Source organism: Mus caroli, chromosome 15 (genome assembly GCF_900094665.2).
Source record: "Mus caroli chromosome 15, CAROLI_EIJ_v1.1, whole genome shotgun sequence".
Taxonomy (NCBI): domain Eukaryota; kingdom Metazoa; phylum Chordata; class Mammalia; order Rodentia; family Muridae; genus Mus; species Mus caroli.
In genome coordinates, this window is record NC_034584.1 from 86,957,707 (window position 1) to 86,973,397 (window position 15,691).

Consider the following 15,691-nt stretch of genomic DNA (forward strand, 5'->3'; position numbering starts at 1 on the left):
GACTGTGTTATACAGCTGTTTGTTTGCACATAAGAGCAACGGGTTGCTCCTAGGCCGGATGCTCACCAACCAACCGCTCCTAAGGAAATCACTGGGGACTGTGGCAAACTCCAGGCTGTACACACAAGAGACGTGTCCTCTGCTCTTACACAGATCATGGTCTTGTGAGGGTGGGTGACTGATGAGAAAGCAGGTAAGAACCAAAATCTCAGCATGTTAAAATTGGTAACCGGCCGGGCGTGGTGACGCACGCCTTTAATCCCTGCACTCTGGAGGCAGAGGCAGGCGGATTTCTGAGTTTGAGGCCAGCCTGGTCTACAAAGTGAGTTCCAGGACAGCCAGGGCTACACAGAGAAACCCCGTCTCCAAAGATCAAAACCAAAAACCAAAAACAAAAACAAAAACAAAACAAACAAACAAACAAACAAAAAACCTAGTAACCAGTAACAGAGACGATCGACGTGTTTGTGCCTGCATGGTGAAATGCCTAATTGGGTTTCTCTCTTTCCTCTGCCATTTGGAGGCTTTGTAATAAGTATGTGTTATTGTTTCAAAAAAACAGTAAAAACTGGTCTTAAAAAGCTGTAACTAATGAAAAAGGATACAGTTGATTTGTGTTTTCTTCTGGATGTGTACTCCTCGTGGATCTCTGCTCCGTGGTTTTATGAGGAGGATCAGTTGTTTTGAAACTGTGTGCCTCGAATAGTCTTGCTACTCCCTGAAGAAATACACAAGCAAAAGTCTTTGTCACTGGAATATGGATGAGGAACTTGGGGACTGAAGAACTCTAATTCTCCCTTCACTCCTGAATTTTAATCGTAAAAACCAAGAGCTTATAGAGATATATAAGAGCAATAATCCAAAGACCTTTTGATAACAATGATTCTTAAAAGATATATTTTTTTTAATTTTCATTTTGAAAGGAAATTGCACAGAAAACAAAACCCATATTCTTCACCCAGAGCACGGCTCAGCCTTGGTCCTCCATTCTGAGAAGTCGTCTCTGATGAACAGTTTCTGTTTACAGATGAGTCTGGCTACACAAGACGTTCTTCGGTTGGGGTCTGACCACAACCCAGGTGGGAACTTTGGGTATCCACCTTCTACCCTAATCACATGGGCCATTCATCAAATACACGTGTCAAAGGCGCTTAAAAACTGGATAGCATGGGGCTTGAAAGATGGATTACTGATTTAAGAGCATGCGTTGCTCTTAGAGAGGGCCCAACTCAGTTTCCAGCACCCAGATGGTGGCTCAAAAACAGCTGGAACCCCAGTCTCAGGGGATCCGATGCACTCTTATGAACGCCCCAGGTACCAAGCATGCATGTAGCACACATACTATATATATGCAGGCAAAATGCAGAAAGTAAAAAATTAATAAAATTTAATATTTTTAAAACTGGACACTGTTTCTGATGAGCTTCCCTGGTTGTCAATACTGCAAGTCACATGTTTAGACAACAATGAGTCCTGGGGCCTCCAAACGCTGTTCTTGGAGGACTTCTTTTGACCCATGTTCTTTCTTTTTAATAATGCATAGCACCCAGCCCAGTACGTTTCAGTTAATTTTGTGACTCTTTCTAGGGAGTTGTGGAATCAGAGGACATTTGGGGGGGACCCCATGAACTTTCAGTCAGCATCTAAATGATCCTATGTGAAGAACTACGTTTGTAACTAGCCCAAGGCCCTGCTGTGGGTGTTTCATCAAGTCAGGTGTGTCTCCCATTCCATAGAAAATGGGGTAACAAACACCCATTCTCCAGAGCGCTATAAGAGCTTAAGTTCCACGGAGGAAGAATTAGGACAGAAGGATTAAGTGCATATGGCTAATCGGTACTGGTCAAATTGTGTCTCCTTAACCATTATTTTAGTCGTAGCACTACAAGGTGTGCCCGGAGAAGTTCACAATGCTTGAGAAAAGAATCCTGCTCTCACGAGAGGGCTGCTGGGAGCAGCTTCAGCTTCCCTCAGAGGCTGACTGAGCCCTCAGGAGCACTCGTTGGCAATTGGGCGATCTGTCTACAAGACTCCACTCTCCTGGGATCCAAGGTGGCTCCTGGCTTGGGACTGTGAGTGGAGATGTCTCCAGCCCTATGAGGGCACACGAAAGCTCACCGATGTCCTTCAAACCTCACATTTCTTCCTGCATAAGGCCCCGGGTGCAGTCTGTAGAAGCAACAGTGGCAACGACAGCAAAGCTGTTTCCTAGCATGTCCGGCTGTGCAGCCTGACTGTCATCTACAAGGTCACACTCAAGAGCCGCACACCAGTGTTTCCAGAAACAATCTCATGACAGTTTAAGTCTGTTTACAATCCAGCACTGAGCTCCGTGCTGTTAGTGTGCAGAGGTTGAACACAGCCCGGTTGAATGCATCCTGTTTTTGTTGGTTCAGGAGAACCCCAGAGACTCCATCTTCCTGGAAGCTTCGGCATGTTTACAGATCCTGAGTGATCATCTTACTGTCTTAGAATGAACACCGGGATCTCTCAGTGGCAGCGTCTGGTCTGTCCTTACGGTATGAAAACTTGAGGCAATACTTAGGGCTTACTCTGTCCTTTCCTCAGAGAGTTCCCCTGTGGCTCCAACACTCTTAAGTACTAGACTTTCCAGCCTACTTTCTTAATATGGAAGATAACTTAGACAAATGAACACCGTGGTCATGGTCCTCCAACAGCAGCTAAGTCTAGAAAGCAAATACAGTTCTGCCCTAGCTGTGGCTCCCTCTCTGAGTCATAGCATTCTCTTTGAAGGTTTGCAAGCATCACAGATTCACTCTCAGAAAAACTCAAGTCTAGTTCTGGGTTCGTCCTTGACCCCGGCTCCGGTGCCTGGCACTTGAAAAGATCAGGTGCAATTCAATTATGAAGTCGCGCCTGACTTTTTGAAGTGTAAATCCACCACACTTGAAAATGGCAAGTGTAAAATCCATTCTTAAAGAGCACTTGACATTTTCACATCCAGCTTTACAGCCATGGAAATGTGAGGATGCTCACAAGAGACAGCCGAGAGAAGCTTTAAAAAGAAGAAAGAAAAAAGGTTCTAATATTTGATCAGGAGCGGTAGTCTAATTTTTGACTCTCTGGGTAGAAAATAAGAACTTTTTTATTGGCTCAGCTTCGTAAAGCTCATCTCTGTAAACCGACTTTTTTTTTTCCTGGTGGAGCCTAACTGCTGGTTTATATGCCCAAAATTGTCTGCCTTTCTCTTCCAAGATATTTCAGAGGTCACCCCACTGTCTTTGTTCCATACTTCTATTGTAAAGTCTTTGTGTGGACCACGGGATTGTCACGCTGACCAGGGGACAGACAACACAGTAAATTTTGGATCATACGGTCTGTGTTGAGGGTTATCACGTCCTGAGAACAGCCACAAGCAATTTATAAACAAATGAGCTTGATATGTTTGTTAAGACACCATTTATGGGCACTGAAATTTTAATTTCATAAGATACTAGTCTATCATATTATTCATCTTTTGAGTATTAATCATTGAAAAGAATGGAATCCACTCTTACTAGGTGAGCCATGCAATGGCAGGGAGGGGGAGGGATTTGGCTTTGGGTCACATTTTGCCAACTCTAGTGTGATAGTTCTTCTCCCTTGGAAATGTGACTGGATTCAGAAGACACTCCTCTGGGCACACATCTAATAGGAGGTTTAACCAAGAAAAGAAGACCTACATTGATTGCAGGCAGCACCATCCTTGGGCTATGGTCCCAGACTCCATTAAAAAGTATGCTAGCTAATTTTATATCAACTTGACTTAAAACAGCTAAAGTCATTTGGGAAAAGGGAACTTCTATTGGGATGAGGGAACTTAAAATCCCAAACACACACCAAATGGGCTTGTGGGGAAGGCTGTGGTACAGCTGATGACTGATGTACCCTCCCCGATCACTGTGGAGGGTGCCACTTCTGGGCAGGTGGTCCTGGGGTGTGTAAGAAAGCAGGTGGAGCAAGTCATAGTGAGCAAGCCCCTAAACAGTGTCATTCCAAGGCCTCTACTTTGGATCTGCCGCCAAGATTTTGCCTTGAGCTCCTGCCCTGACTTCCCTCCGTGATAGACTGTGACCAGAGATAGAAGCCAGAATAAACATTTTACCCCCAAAGCTGCTCTTTGTCATGGTGTCTGTCACAGCAATAAAAAAACAACAAAGACAAGGGTGGGGAGGGGAGTAAGGGATCTGAGGGCCAGCATCCCACCCTTCCTTCCTTATTAGGGATACAGGATGACAGCTGTCACATGGCCCCAGGGTATAGTTCCTCCCTCACAAGGATGTACAACAAATATAAAACCTTCTTTAGGTTGCTTTGGTCAGATATTCTGTCACAGCAGCAGAAGCAACAACAACAACAAAACTAACTAATATACCTAGATAGAGACGAGAAACTAATTTACCAAAATTAAGTTGCAATCAGACAGTGCAAATGTTACAATGTTTCCCATACTCTGTAGAAGAGATCCACATGGGATCCTGGATTTTGAATGTCCGTATTGTTACAAACACATCACTTGATTCCATAGGGGGTTCAGTAGGGTGGCCGTCCTATGGAAGTCAGCTCTGCCTCTCACTCACACCCAGGAGCACCAACCTTATTCAAAAGCCACCGCCCCCATCAGCAGTAGCAGCATGTGGGGACATTCACAGCACAGGACCTCAGACTCTGTCCCTTCCCTTTCTGAATCACCTTCATCAATTCCTCTCTGATCGGAAAAGTTGCATGGCCTGTGGATCTGTTTACAGGAAGAACAGAAAAGAGTTAAGTCCGTAGGGACAGAAGCAGACGCGTGGCTTGCAAGGCTGGATGGAGCGCAAGGGGCATCGGGTCTCCTTGTGATGAGGTGACAGTTTCACAACACTGTAAAGAAGCTAAGGCTCTGAAATTGGTTGACGAGTAATCTCGTGTCAGGCTTTACCTCAATTAAAAAGTGTGCGCCCCCCCCAAAAAAAAAGTGGTCCCTTTAAGAAGCTTCTTAGGTGACTAATGGGCATGTTAACGTTTGAGACAAAACCTCTATAGATAAAAAAAAAAAAGAGCAGGCATTTTCCATCCCTCTGAAAGGAACAATGGGCTTTCTATGAGAGAAAACTCACTGGGTTGATGCTAATGCCTTTTGACATCCTAATAAATTGATGGACACCTAAATATCATTGATATATTTTTCAACCCCTGGCGTGGATATTGTTAAGAGTCTCACTTTTAAACTTGGTCTCAGACTTATTTTTACACGTTCAATAGAGAAATTGCTAATGCCAGGAAGATATCAAATGCCTTTCACCCATTAAATCTGAGTTTATGTGGCGCTTGTCTTGCTGCCGGGCTCCACTATTCCTCCCTATTATTTATTCAACTATAACATTCTTTAAATTTCCTCAACTTTCGCAGATTAACTCTCCAGAAGAACTGTTACCCTACTTGATATTCAGTATATATTTTCTGATGACAGCTTTATGGTACAATTAAATTTCATACATTTTTTCAGCCTTCCTTGAATATGCATTAGAAATCCAACCATCATAATTCTAAACCAATTGGCTTGATTTAACTATTTAAGCTCACTTCTCACTGGGCCACATTTCTGTACATCCCATTCCTATACACACTTCGTCCACTTGCCGAAAGTTATTGACTGTGCAGGCAATGAAGGAAGGGCATGGAGTCCTGGCAGGGGGAACAGAATTTCCATGAGAAAGCACATTGAACGAAGCTGAACTTTAATCTGCCCCACTGCAGAGGTACCAGCCTAAGCCAGGTCACAGAGCAAACTGACGTGTGATTAGCTACAGCAGATTGGACACTATTATCAGAGTTTAACACGCAAGAAATTGTTATCGGAACTTAGCATAGGAGGAAAAAAAAAACTCTGATGTTTCGATGGACTAAGTAACTTAATAAGGCTCATTTGGATGCAAAAGTAAATGAGCATCAAGTTAGCATTAACTTTTAATGCTTGCCATTTTATGTTAATTCCTATTTTTTAAATTATGGCTGATTCTTTGCAATCAGTCTATGGCTAATTATATTTCCAACATGTAAATCAGATGGAACGCTGGGACCAAAGAACAACAGAAAATACCCAACAAAGACCTTGGAGACTCAGAACTGTCACTATGTTAATGGCGAAGATTCCAGTCTACAGAGAGAACCAGGCTCAGAACGACTGTCACTGCTCTTCCTCGGAGATCAAAGCTGGGCGTGCTTAACCATGGTAACCATATTGCTGTATCTTGTTTGCAGATGCTCCTGCTGGTACTTTTCTTTGTACCTGATGGCTCTGCCCCGAGGCTCAGGAAAGAACTCTGTGTAAGGTAGATGTAGACTGGACTTTAGGAAAGAAATCTACACATGTCTAAATAGGAAATGTGGCATTCAGTACTTTCTACCTCCCATCACTGAGTGTCCTTGTTCTTCTATGCCGGGCAGAACGATATTCAAGTCTACATTATGAGGATGTGTTCTAAGGGCTTGCATTCCAATCATTAAAAAAGAATACCAACTATACCAAGGGCTTAAACTCCATAAGAACAGCTCTTGAGAAAACAGGAAGCTCGCTATTAAGGTAGCCAAACTAGAAAACAACGAAAGCAAAGTGTCTGGTTTGGTTGGCTGGTGGGTATGGATTCTTTAAATGGAAATGCATGTCCCTATGTGCCCACCAATTAATTACTCCCTGTAAGAATCCAATGTCTATGTTTCACTGGTGGAAACACTGAAGACTTGAAAGTGCAAGCAATCCGTGTAAGTCAACTGAGCCTCAGTGCAGATGCCTGCTGTACCAACACCCTTCCTCCACATCAGGACAACAGAGTTTGAAAGTGAATTGTAGGAGATCCTGTTCCCAGAGTGGCCTGGGATGAGTGAGACTCTTCAATCATGGGACTCAGGGACAATATTACATGTGCAAGACTAATATAAAGGGTAGAGATAAGAGACCCAGAGAAGTGTCTTGGAGTTCCAGTTATGAGAAATTCTGCTTCCTTCTGGGTGAGGTGACTCACTCTTGACAGAGAAAACCCACTTCCCAGGAACTCTTTCCCAAATCCCTGGCAAACTGGGACACTGGCAAACATCCTCCCCAGATTCATTTACATACCACAGGATCATAGAATTAAGTGTGAGAGGGGAAAAACCCGCAAGACGGGTGAGGAAGAAAGAGGGAGGGGAAGACTGTACCTGTGGACACAGTGTCCACGACTCAGGAGAGTCCCACGCTTGCTTCCCTTCCCTGATGTTCTCATCACAACTCATGTGAGACACCACGGAAAAGAAAAATCCTCAACCTATAGTAATAGATGAGAAAAAAAAAATCCTAGGTCAATGGCAAAATCCTAGATGAAAATTACCCCCAAGCTAAGGAAAGGCACACCTATACAGATATACAAGAAACATACAGAACACCAAATAGATAAGGCCAGAAAAGAAAATCTCCAGGGTGCATTATAGTTCAAACCCTATATATACAGAACAACAACAACAACAACAAAAACAGTATTGAAAACTGCAAGAAAAAAAAATAATGTCACATCTCAGACTACCCATTTGATAACATCAGATTTCTCAGTGGAAACTTTGAAAGCCAGAAGAACTTGAAACAATGCACTTCCAGTCCTATAAAATCATAAAGGCCAACCTGGACTAATATACCTAGCAAAACTATCTGCATAGTTGAAGGAGAAAATGTTTCCATGATATAACATCTCAGCTTCCAACTCTAGCCACCACATCTGCCTCCTGCTGTCATGCTGTTCCTACCATTATGGATTCTAACCCTCTGGAACCATAATCCCAGATAAACCCTGAGCTAGATTCCTAGGTTCCTGAAAGTTTGTAAAAGTTTCGACTCCGCCATGTCAGCTAACACTCATTTGCCTTACATTAACATTCTATGGAGTAATCAACAAATATAACAGGTGTGCGACTAGTTTCTTTTGGAGGAGAAATAGGAGAAGCAGGCAGAAGAGTCCTGCCATCAGGAGTGAGGACCATTTTCTCTGGGGAAACAGAAGATAAATGTAGAGAAACAGAACTTTGAACTATTTCATGTATTTGCACAGAATGACTCTGCTTGCCTGCATGTGAGCCGGGTTGGGAACCACTCTGCTCAAAGTGTTGTTGTTGTTGTTGTCATTGTCGTTGTTGATGTTGTTGTTGTTGTTGTTTTGCCTTGTTTTGTTTTGTTTGGGTGGCAGAGCTAGGGGATTGGGTTGATTTGTCTTGCCAATGGCTGGAGGCAGTTCTGCCTGGCTTGATTTATGAAAGAGACTGAGGCGTATTTTCTTGCAACACTGCGTCTCTCCCGGAGGATTTGTTAATTGAGGTATCACCTCTCAAGAATCATTGAGTAAAGCTAATATATTACGCTGCCTGTTTCTGATTTCCACCAGGGCAATTATTTCAAAATATGCATGAGAGGGAAGACCACGCTCTTGAGCACATCAAGGAAGAAGCAGTTTATTCAGAACCAGGCGGGAAGAGGTTGATGTCTCTAATTTACACACTGGAATTAGACTTTATTTCATTTCTTTATCCTATTTGTAGGAATGAAATTGTAAATTCCTCCTGGCAGGTTAGCACAGATTGGTTTTAAGTGTTCATAATTCAGTTATCTTTGGGTTGTCTGGTCAGCAGTTAGCTAACGTCCATCGTATAACTCTGAGTAGCCCAAATTTAACATTTCGTCCTTATAACGTTCTGAGATAGTCACAATATAGGAGCATCCTAAAAGAACCTAGCATGCGTTCTGTGGACTCGTGGACCCTAGGAGAGGTGGGAAAGGACCTAGAAAAGGTCCTTATGTATGTTTATATCTGTGACTGTCTAGTGAAAATCCACCAGAATATCCACATACGCCAACAACAATGGACGTGCGTTGACTTCTGGCTGTACCACCTAGACATTCACCAGACATTCTGACTGATAGTCATTTGCTGCTGCTGCCGAATAAAAAGTTAGTTAAACTTGAGAAAGTCGTTTTGCAGATAGAATATTTTAAAATCAGGAACCATGAGAACAGTGCCAGCTGCAGAACTAAACAGGTCCTTGGTACTGAGAAGTCTCTGAAAACCAGGAACAAACTGTTTAAAAATAAAAAAAAATAAAAAAAAAAACACCAGAAAATTTTATTCCTTGTATTTTCCCTCCTGGCATTTTCCTAATAGATTTTTTTAAATTTAAGTTTACAGAAAAATTAACAAAAAGTACCAAAATTTCATTTACAAAACTCTGTTGTTTTAGTGCCTACTAGCTTTTGAGGGCAAAGCTATTCCAGGATGTGTGTCCTGCTTGGCTGTCCCTGCTCTCAAATATTTGTCTCATCCCCTGTCACTCCCACCTGTGACCTAGAATGAACCACACCTGAGAGGATGCTTCCTAAGGCAAGTCCTTCCGGCAGTCTACACAACCCAGATGACTTATATTCTTGATAAGCTCTCTTAGCAACCCATAACTTGGGTTTCATACATGGATATTAACAGCTAACATTTTTTGCTCTGCTCACAGGAGAAACTCTTGCCCAGCATGAGAAATCTTAGTGAAGGTACAAGAACCACCCGGTTAGTGGACCTTCTTAGATTAGGGCTTTCCCAAGTGACTGCCATGTTTGTTTGACCCATCCCCAGTCTTGCTTAAAAATCTATTTTGAATGTGTCTATCAAAGCTAAAGGAAGCAAGGCTTAAGCAGGGAGCGAGGATATCAAGATAACAATGAATGAAAAGCCATAAGAACACTTGATGCTTGGTAGAGAAATTTAGAAATAAAAAGTTAAAGGAAAAAAAAAGAGTTTGAGCATATTCATCAGATGGTGGTAGATAAAGCTGTTTTCAGTGAGTCATTGGTCAGGGATGCCATTGAGGCCCCATACTATTGATGTTGATGCCCTCTGAGAACTAGAAGGTAAGACCCTGTTGCTGGAGATAGCCCATACTTCTGTTGTAAGACATAGAGAAAACTCTAGGTGGAACTGAGCTGGAGGCTTCTTCCCTGCTGGCTAGTTGTCACAATGACAGATGGCATTTAGTGGGGGGAGGGGAGGAGTTGTCACTAGTCATCCTCAGCTGTAGCCCCTGTGAGCAGCAGGATTGACCTGCCAGCCATGGTATGTCAACAGGTACAACAGTAGCAAGTCTGTTATGGGGATAACTGGCCATCTTCTTATGGGATTTAATATCAGCTCCTCAGAAGGGGCCTCACTTCTGTGACAGCCAACCTAGTCAAAGCCCATGGCTGGGGTACTGGGAGGCATAGCTCCATCAGGGAGGCTACTGCTGCTGCCTTACTAAATGGACATGATGTGTGCACCACAGAGCCCTCTGGATAATGACACGTCTATCCATTGATCAGTTCTGCTGTTAGCTGTGGCCAGGCACGATTCTTTTTTTGCAGTGGACAACAGAAACCACCAAGAGTCATGACTGAGCAAAGTGATGAGAATAAGTGGCTGAATACTCCACAAGTGGGACACCTATATTTTCCTCTCAAGGGAACATTGAAGAGGAAAAGGAAGAAGAAAGAGGAGGAGGTGAAGGAGGAAGAAGAGAAGGAGGTGGAAGAAGAAGAAGAATGTAAGGGAGGAAGGAAGGAAGAGAGGGAGGGAGGGAGGAAGGGAAGGAAGGAAGGAGGGAGGAAGGGAGGGAAGGAAAAAAGAAAGGAGAAAAGGAAAAGAAAGAAAGAAAAGAAGAATGGAAAGAAAGAGAAAAAGGAAGGAAGGAAGGAAGGAAGGAAGAAGGAAGGAAAGAAGGAAGGAAAAGAAGAATAGAAAGAGAGGAAGGAAGGAAGGAAGGAAGGAAGGAAGGAAGGAAGGAAGGAAGGAAGGAAAAGAAGAATAGAAAGAGAGGAAGGAAGGAAGGAAGGAAGGAANGAAGGAAGGAAGGAAGGAAGGAAGGAAGGAAGGAAGGAAGGAAGGAAGGAAGGAAGGAAGGAAGGGACAGACATACAGACACCAGAGGGTAGGGTGTAGTTATGGAACGATGTCTGCCATGCATGGCACGACTATTGCACACTGAAACTTGAAGCAGCCATAACGACCTGTACAAGCTTGAACCTATCACCATGTGTCTGTCATGGATGCTGGAGAGGTTGATGAGGTCTCACCCCTCCCTGAGAATCTATAGGCAGTTAATGGTTGATGAGAGAGTAAAAGACAATTTTCTACATATAGCACAGCCACAAAGTACCTATGTTTGTATGAATCGTCTCCCACCCAGGCTCCTGTGTGCAGCCTTAGTTAAACTCACTGGGTCTCAGCGGAGTCCAGGGAGTAAAAAGGGGATGAGTTGGGAAGATAAGGCTCAGAGAAGTGGAAGGGACAAGAAAGAGTAATAAAGAATGAATATGATCAAATACGACGTATTCATGTATGAAACATCATAATTAAGTCTATCTAATCGATATGTGCTAAGAAGAGTAAAAGAAATAATAAAATGAAAGGGAATCGAGAAAGAAGCGGGAACGGGCCATGGAAGCAGGTGAGCCTTTAGCAACCAGGCACAAAGCAAGCTGTGCTCACCCACACTCCCCAAACCAGTGCTTCCCAGAGGCTGCTTCGCCAACGTTCCTCTCACAGCACCACCTGAGCCAGCAGAAACAACTCGGCTGGGGATTCTCCACTGTGCTGCGTGAGGAAGATGGCAGCTCTCCTTCATCCTCCGGGTGGAATCGGAAGGGTGCCTCTGTAGACGCCGCAAGAGGTCCAAGTGGAATAGAAAACCCTGCATACCGTGTTTTGTCCCCTTTTCGGTTAGTAAATACAAACTGCAGTTAGCCATAACTCTGCTTTGCCCTGGTTTTGTATTTCCTGTATTCCCTACGCAAGACAAAGCATGACCTGGGACCTATGTGAGATAACTCCGCCTTTGGTAAAAGATACACCAGGTTATGGAGGGATGAGGCAGTTAAGAAACTGGAAGAACACAAGGCAGAGGAAGGACAGAGAGGTCAAGTGAGCATCAGTTAGTTCCTGACAGGCAGGAAGATGGGGAGGGTGGAAACGGTTCAGAGAGCCCTACCATGCTGCTCCTGGTATCACGGACCCTAGGCATGTACGGTGGACTTAATAACAAGGAATGCTTGTCCTCAGTCACGCAAATGTTCCCAAGCTGAGGCTCAGAGACAAGGCATTTCTTCTCCAGAGTTGCACAGTCAGATCATAGACAAGCTAGAATTCTGCATTAGTGCAGGGTCCCCAGTGGAGGAGTTAGGGGAAAGATTGAAGGAGCTGAAGGGGTTTGCAACACCATAGGAAGAACAATATCAACCAACCAGACTCTCCAGAGCTCCCAGGGACTAAACCACCAACCAAAGAGCACACATGGAGGGACCCATGGCTCCAGCTGCATATGTAACTGAGGATGGACTTGTCGGGCATCAATGGGAGAAGAGGCCCTTGGTCCTGTGAAGGCTCAATGCCCTAGTGCTAGGGTGGTGAAGCAGGAGTGGGTGGTGGGTGGGTGGAGGAGCACCCTCATAGAGGCAAGGAGGAGGGGGGAGCGGATAGGGGGAAACTGGGAAGGGGAATAACATTTGAAATGTTGGTAAAATAACCAATAAAAAATAAAAAAATTAAAAAAAAAACAAATACAAATAAAATGAATAAAACCTTTTTTAAAAGATTTCACATGCCAGATGATATGGGATTCTACATCATAAACCTCTGCAAACTGTGGACAGAAAAAGAGACGTGTCAGACTCGATGCCTAGCAGCCAGAGCTGGGGTCAGCCAAGGGAGCTCTCCTGTAAACGGCATACCTGATGCACCCAGACAGCACTGCCCATGCCCCATGCTCCAATCAGAGGCTGAGGTACAAAAAATGCAAAGGTTTCCTGTATGCTGCCAGCTGCTTTCTCTCACATCTCAGGTATCTAACAAGCCACACCCACGTCTGCTTTCTCAGGGCTTGCTTTCAACGAACCAAAAGCTTCACCACATACGGACTCAGTCGTGTATGGACTCAGACCTGATTCCCTAGCCCGATCTTCAATTCTGCATTTGTCTACCCTATTACAAACACCAATTTTGAGGCTCTGACCCACCCTGGAGCCCATGTTCAGGATCCTGACCTGTCCTTGTAATGGTTCAGAGGGATTCTGTTTTTAAACCTTCCTCTTTAATTACTGGCATACACCAATTCAAGTTACTTTCTTGCAATTATGTTATTCAGCAATAATTGGATTTCTGGTTTTAATTGGGCCCTAAATTAGCGATAGCTTTCAAGAAAGCCATTACAGTGATTTCTGGCCACAGTTTCTGCTTTTTGAGTGCATTATATTTCAAACAGAGTGATTGGCCAGTAGGAGTCGCAGCCGTGTTGAACTCTTACATGGGATCTCACTAACGATTACAATTCTGCTGTAACTGAACACTTGCTGCAAACTCTGTCCACTGAGCGCGGCGATGTCACAGGGGTGGCTATCCCTATTTGGTTTAGGATAAAGATGTAGGCATATGAACAGATCTCTAGCTCAGCTAAGTAGAGAAGTGCCGCCCCATGTCTGCTTCTCCCTCGGGATAGTCAGGCCCCTTTGCGCTTAGAGCTGGGCTGGAGGGAAGCTTAGCCAATCGCTGAGTTCAGTGAAGGATCTTGGGCCTCAGTGAGAGCACCCGCAATGAACACACCCAGTAACAGCTTCTTTGGAGAACTGGTTCATTTGTTGGGAATCGGGGGGAAGAAAGGGTATTTATGCCCCTGGGGAGGTGGCCAGGGTATCTTGGGCAAGGTTTGTGTGGCTTTGTACCATGGACCAGGGAGGGATGTTGGAAGATGCCTCATCTGCATACTAAAGGGGTGGAGTAGAGGGAGGAGACCTCATTAGGTCAAACAAGGAGTGACTCCTGATAACTGTCAGGGTAGTAAATTCTTACTGGGGTTGATGGTGCGGAAGCCGGCTGGGAGGCAGGAAGTAGCCAATTCCTGCCATGCTCATGTTCAACCTGGGCTTGAAGCTCCCTAGACCGTTCCTCTGTAACTCTGGGCCATTGCGTTCTCACAGAGAGAAGAGAATCTTCTTAGTCAGTGCCACTAACGAACAGCTCCGCGTAATACAAAATACTGTCACAGCAAACCATTCTTAAGAGAGGCTGAAGGGAGAATTTTGGTGATGCTACAGAAAACAATGTCACCGCCATCCTCCTCCCGTACAAGGACTGTCACTCAAGTCAGGCCAAGAAGTACCTTCCTAGCACCGTAATTACTGCCAAGGATACCAAGCTGGTAGAAGGTATCATGGTAGCACAGTAAGAGCCTGGGCTGCCTGCAGCAGAGTTCCCAGTTCTGCTGGCTTTCTGCCCGTGATGCCAGGCTAGTTACTCACTCTCTCCACGCTTCCATTGATCTCTCTGTGGACCGCATCGGCGAGATTGTGGTCCACATGACAAAGGGACCAACATCCGCAAGCCACCCCAAGACCAAGTTCTCAGCACCAAGGGGATTTCTTTTCCCCAGAGGGACAAAAGTCAGGGAATAAGAGACAAAGACAGGAGACAGAGGACGAAGGAGGAGTTTTTATCCTGGGAAGAGGTTTTCCACCTCTGGATAGAGAGAAAACAGACAGATGAGGCCCATAGGCAAATGGCAGTTTTATAGAGTTAAAAGGAGAAATCCCGTGTTAGGATGAGGTATTTAATTTTAATTAGGTTAATTAGGGCAGCCACAAAGGGGGGTGGAATGTGGGGTTGATTGCCGGACTTCAATACTTCTCTAGCTAGACCTTGGTAGTCAGCCTCAGAAGGAAAAAGTGGCCAAATAAGGGAATAGACCTTGGTGGCCTGCTTTAGGAATGCAATCCAATGATTTTTTAGCAAGACAGAAGGAATCGGGGAGAAGTTGCAAGGCCTGCCAGAGCCACATCTGCCATGCCCGGGCAGGCTAGAGTCCCTTCAGGTTAAGTGAATTAAAGATGCCCCCTTTCCCACAGGCTATACATTCCAAGCCACAACCAGTGGGTGACCCCACCTTCTATATTCTTATTTCCTCTTTATACATCTCTGCAATGCTAAATTTATAAATCGGACACAGCAGGAGCTTAAGTTCCTCATAAAATACAGTAACTATAACTTATGATGTGATAAAAGTTATTTAACACAATTTTTTTCCTAAAATGTTCCGTGAGATACTTCCAGTCCTAATTAGTGATGAGTACCTGAAACCTTGAGAATGAATCATCAGCTTCTCATGGCACAGAACTGCCTTTGAAAAAGATCCCGCCACCTGGTGAGCAATCACTAAAGGTGACTTTCACCGTTTCCATTCAAGGGGGCATTGTCTGTCTCTCGATGCCCCAGCATCCAGAATGGTGATGAAGATGGAAGCATATTGAGTTTTTGTTTGTTTGTTTGTCTTATCTCATGGGAGAGATCAGGACTACAGGAAGTGCATCAAACAGGGAAAGGGTTTGTGCTTGAGAGAAGCCTGTCAGGCAGTATCCTGCCAGGAGACATGTGGCATAGCAAGAGGGCCATGGCGGGAGCATCCTGGGAGTTACTGCAAAGGCATGAAGCTGATCGGCACAGCCGGACCAACCTCTAGAAAGCAGCCATAGCAGAGAGCTGTCCCCAGCTGTGACCTAATGAGGCCTCAACTGCTTGAGAGAGGGAGGAGCCCCAGCCCTGCAGGACAACAGCCATTGCAGAGAAGAGACATCCCCGCCTGCCTCTCCCTCTCCTCTCCTCTCCTCTCCTCTCCTCTCCTCTCC

At 44.6% G+C, this 15,691-nt stretch overlaps 1 long non-coding RNA gene across 1 annotated transcript in view; it reads right to left on the minus strand.

Annotated features, from left to right (window-relative positions):
- Positions 1-611: 611 nt before the first annotated feature.
- LOC110309999 overlaps positions 612-15,691 on the minus strand; it is a 31,544-nt gene continuing 16,464 nt past the window's right edge. The window contains exon 3 of the long non-coding RNA XR_002379785.1: positions 612-718. This is a non-coding gene — a long non-coding RNA (uncharacterized LOC110309999). The remainder of the gene's footprint in view (positions 719-15,691) is intronic.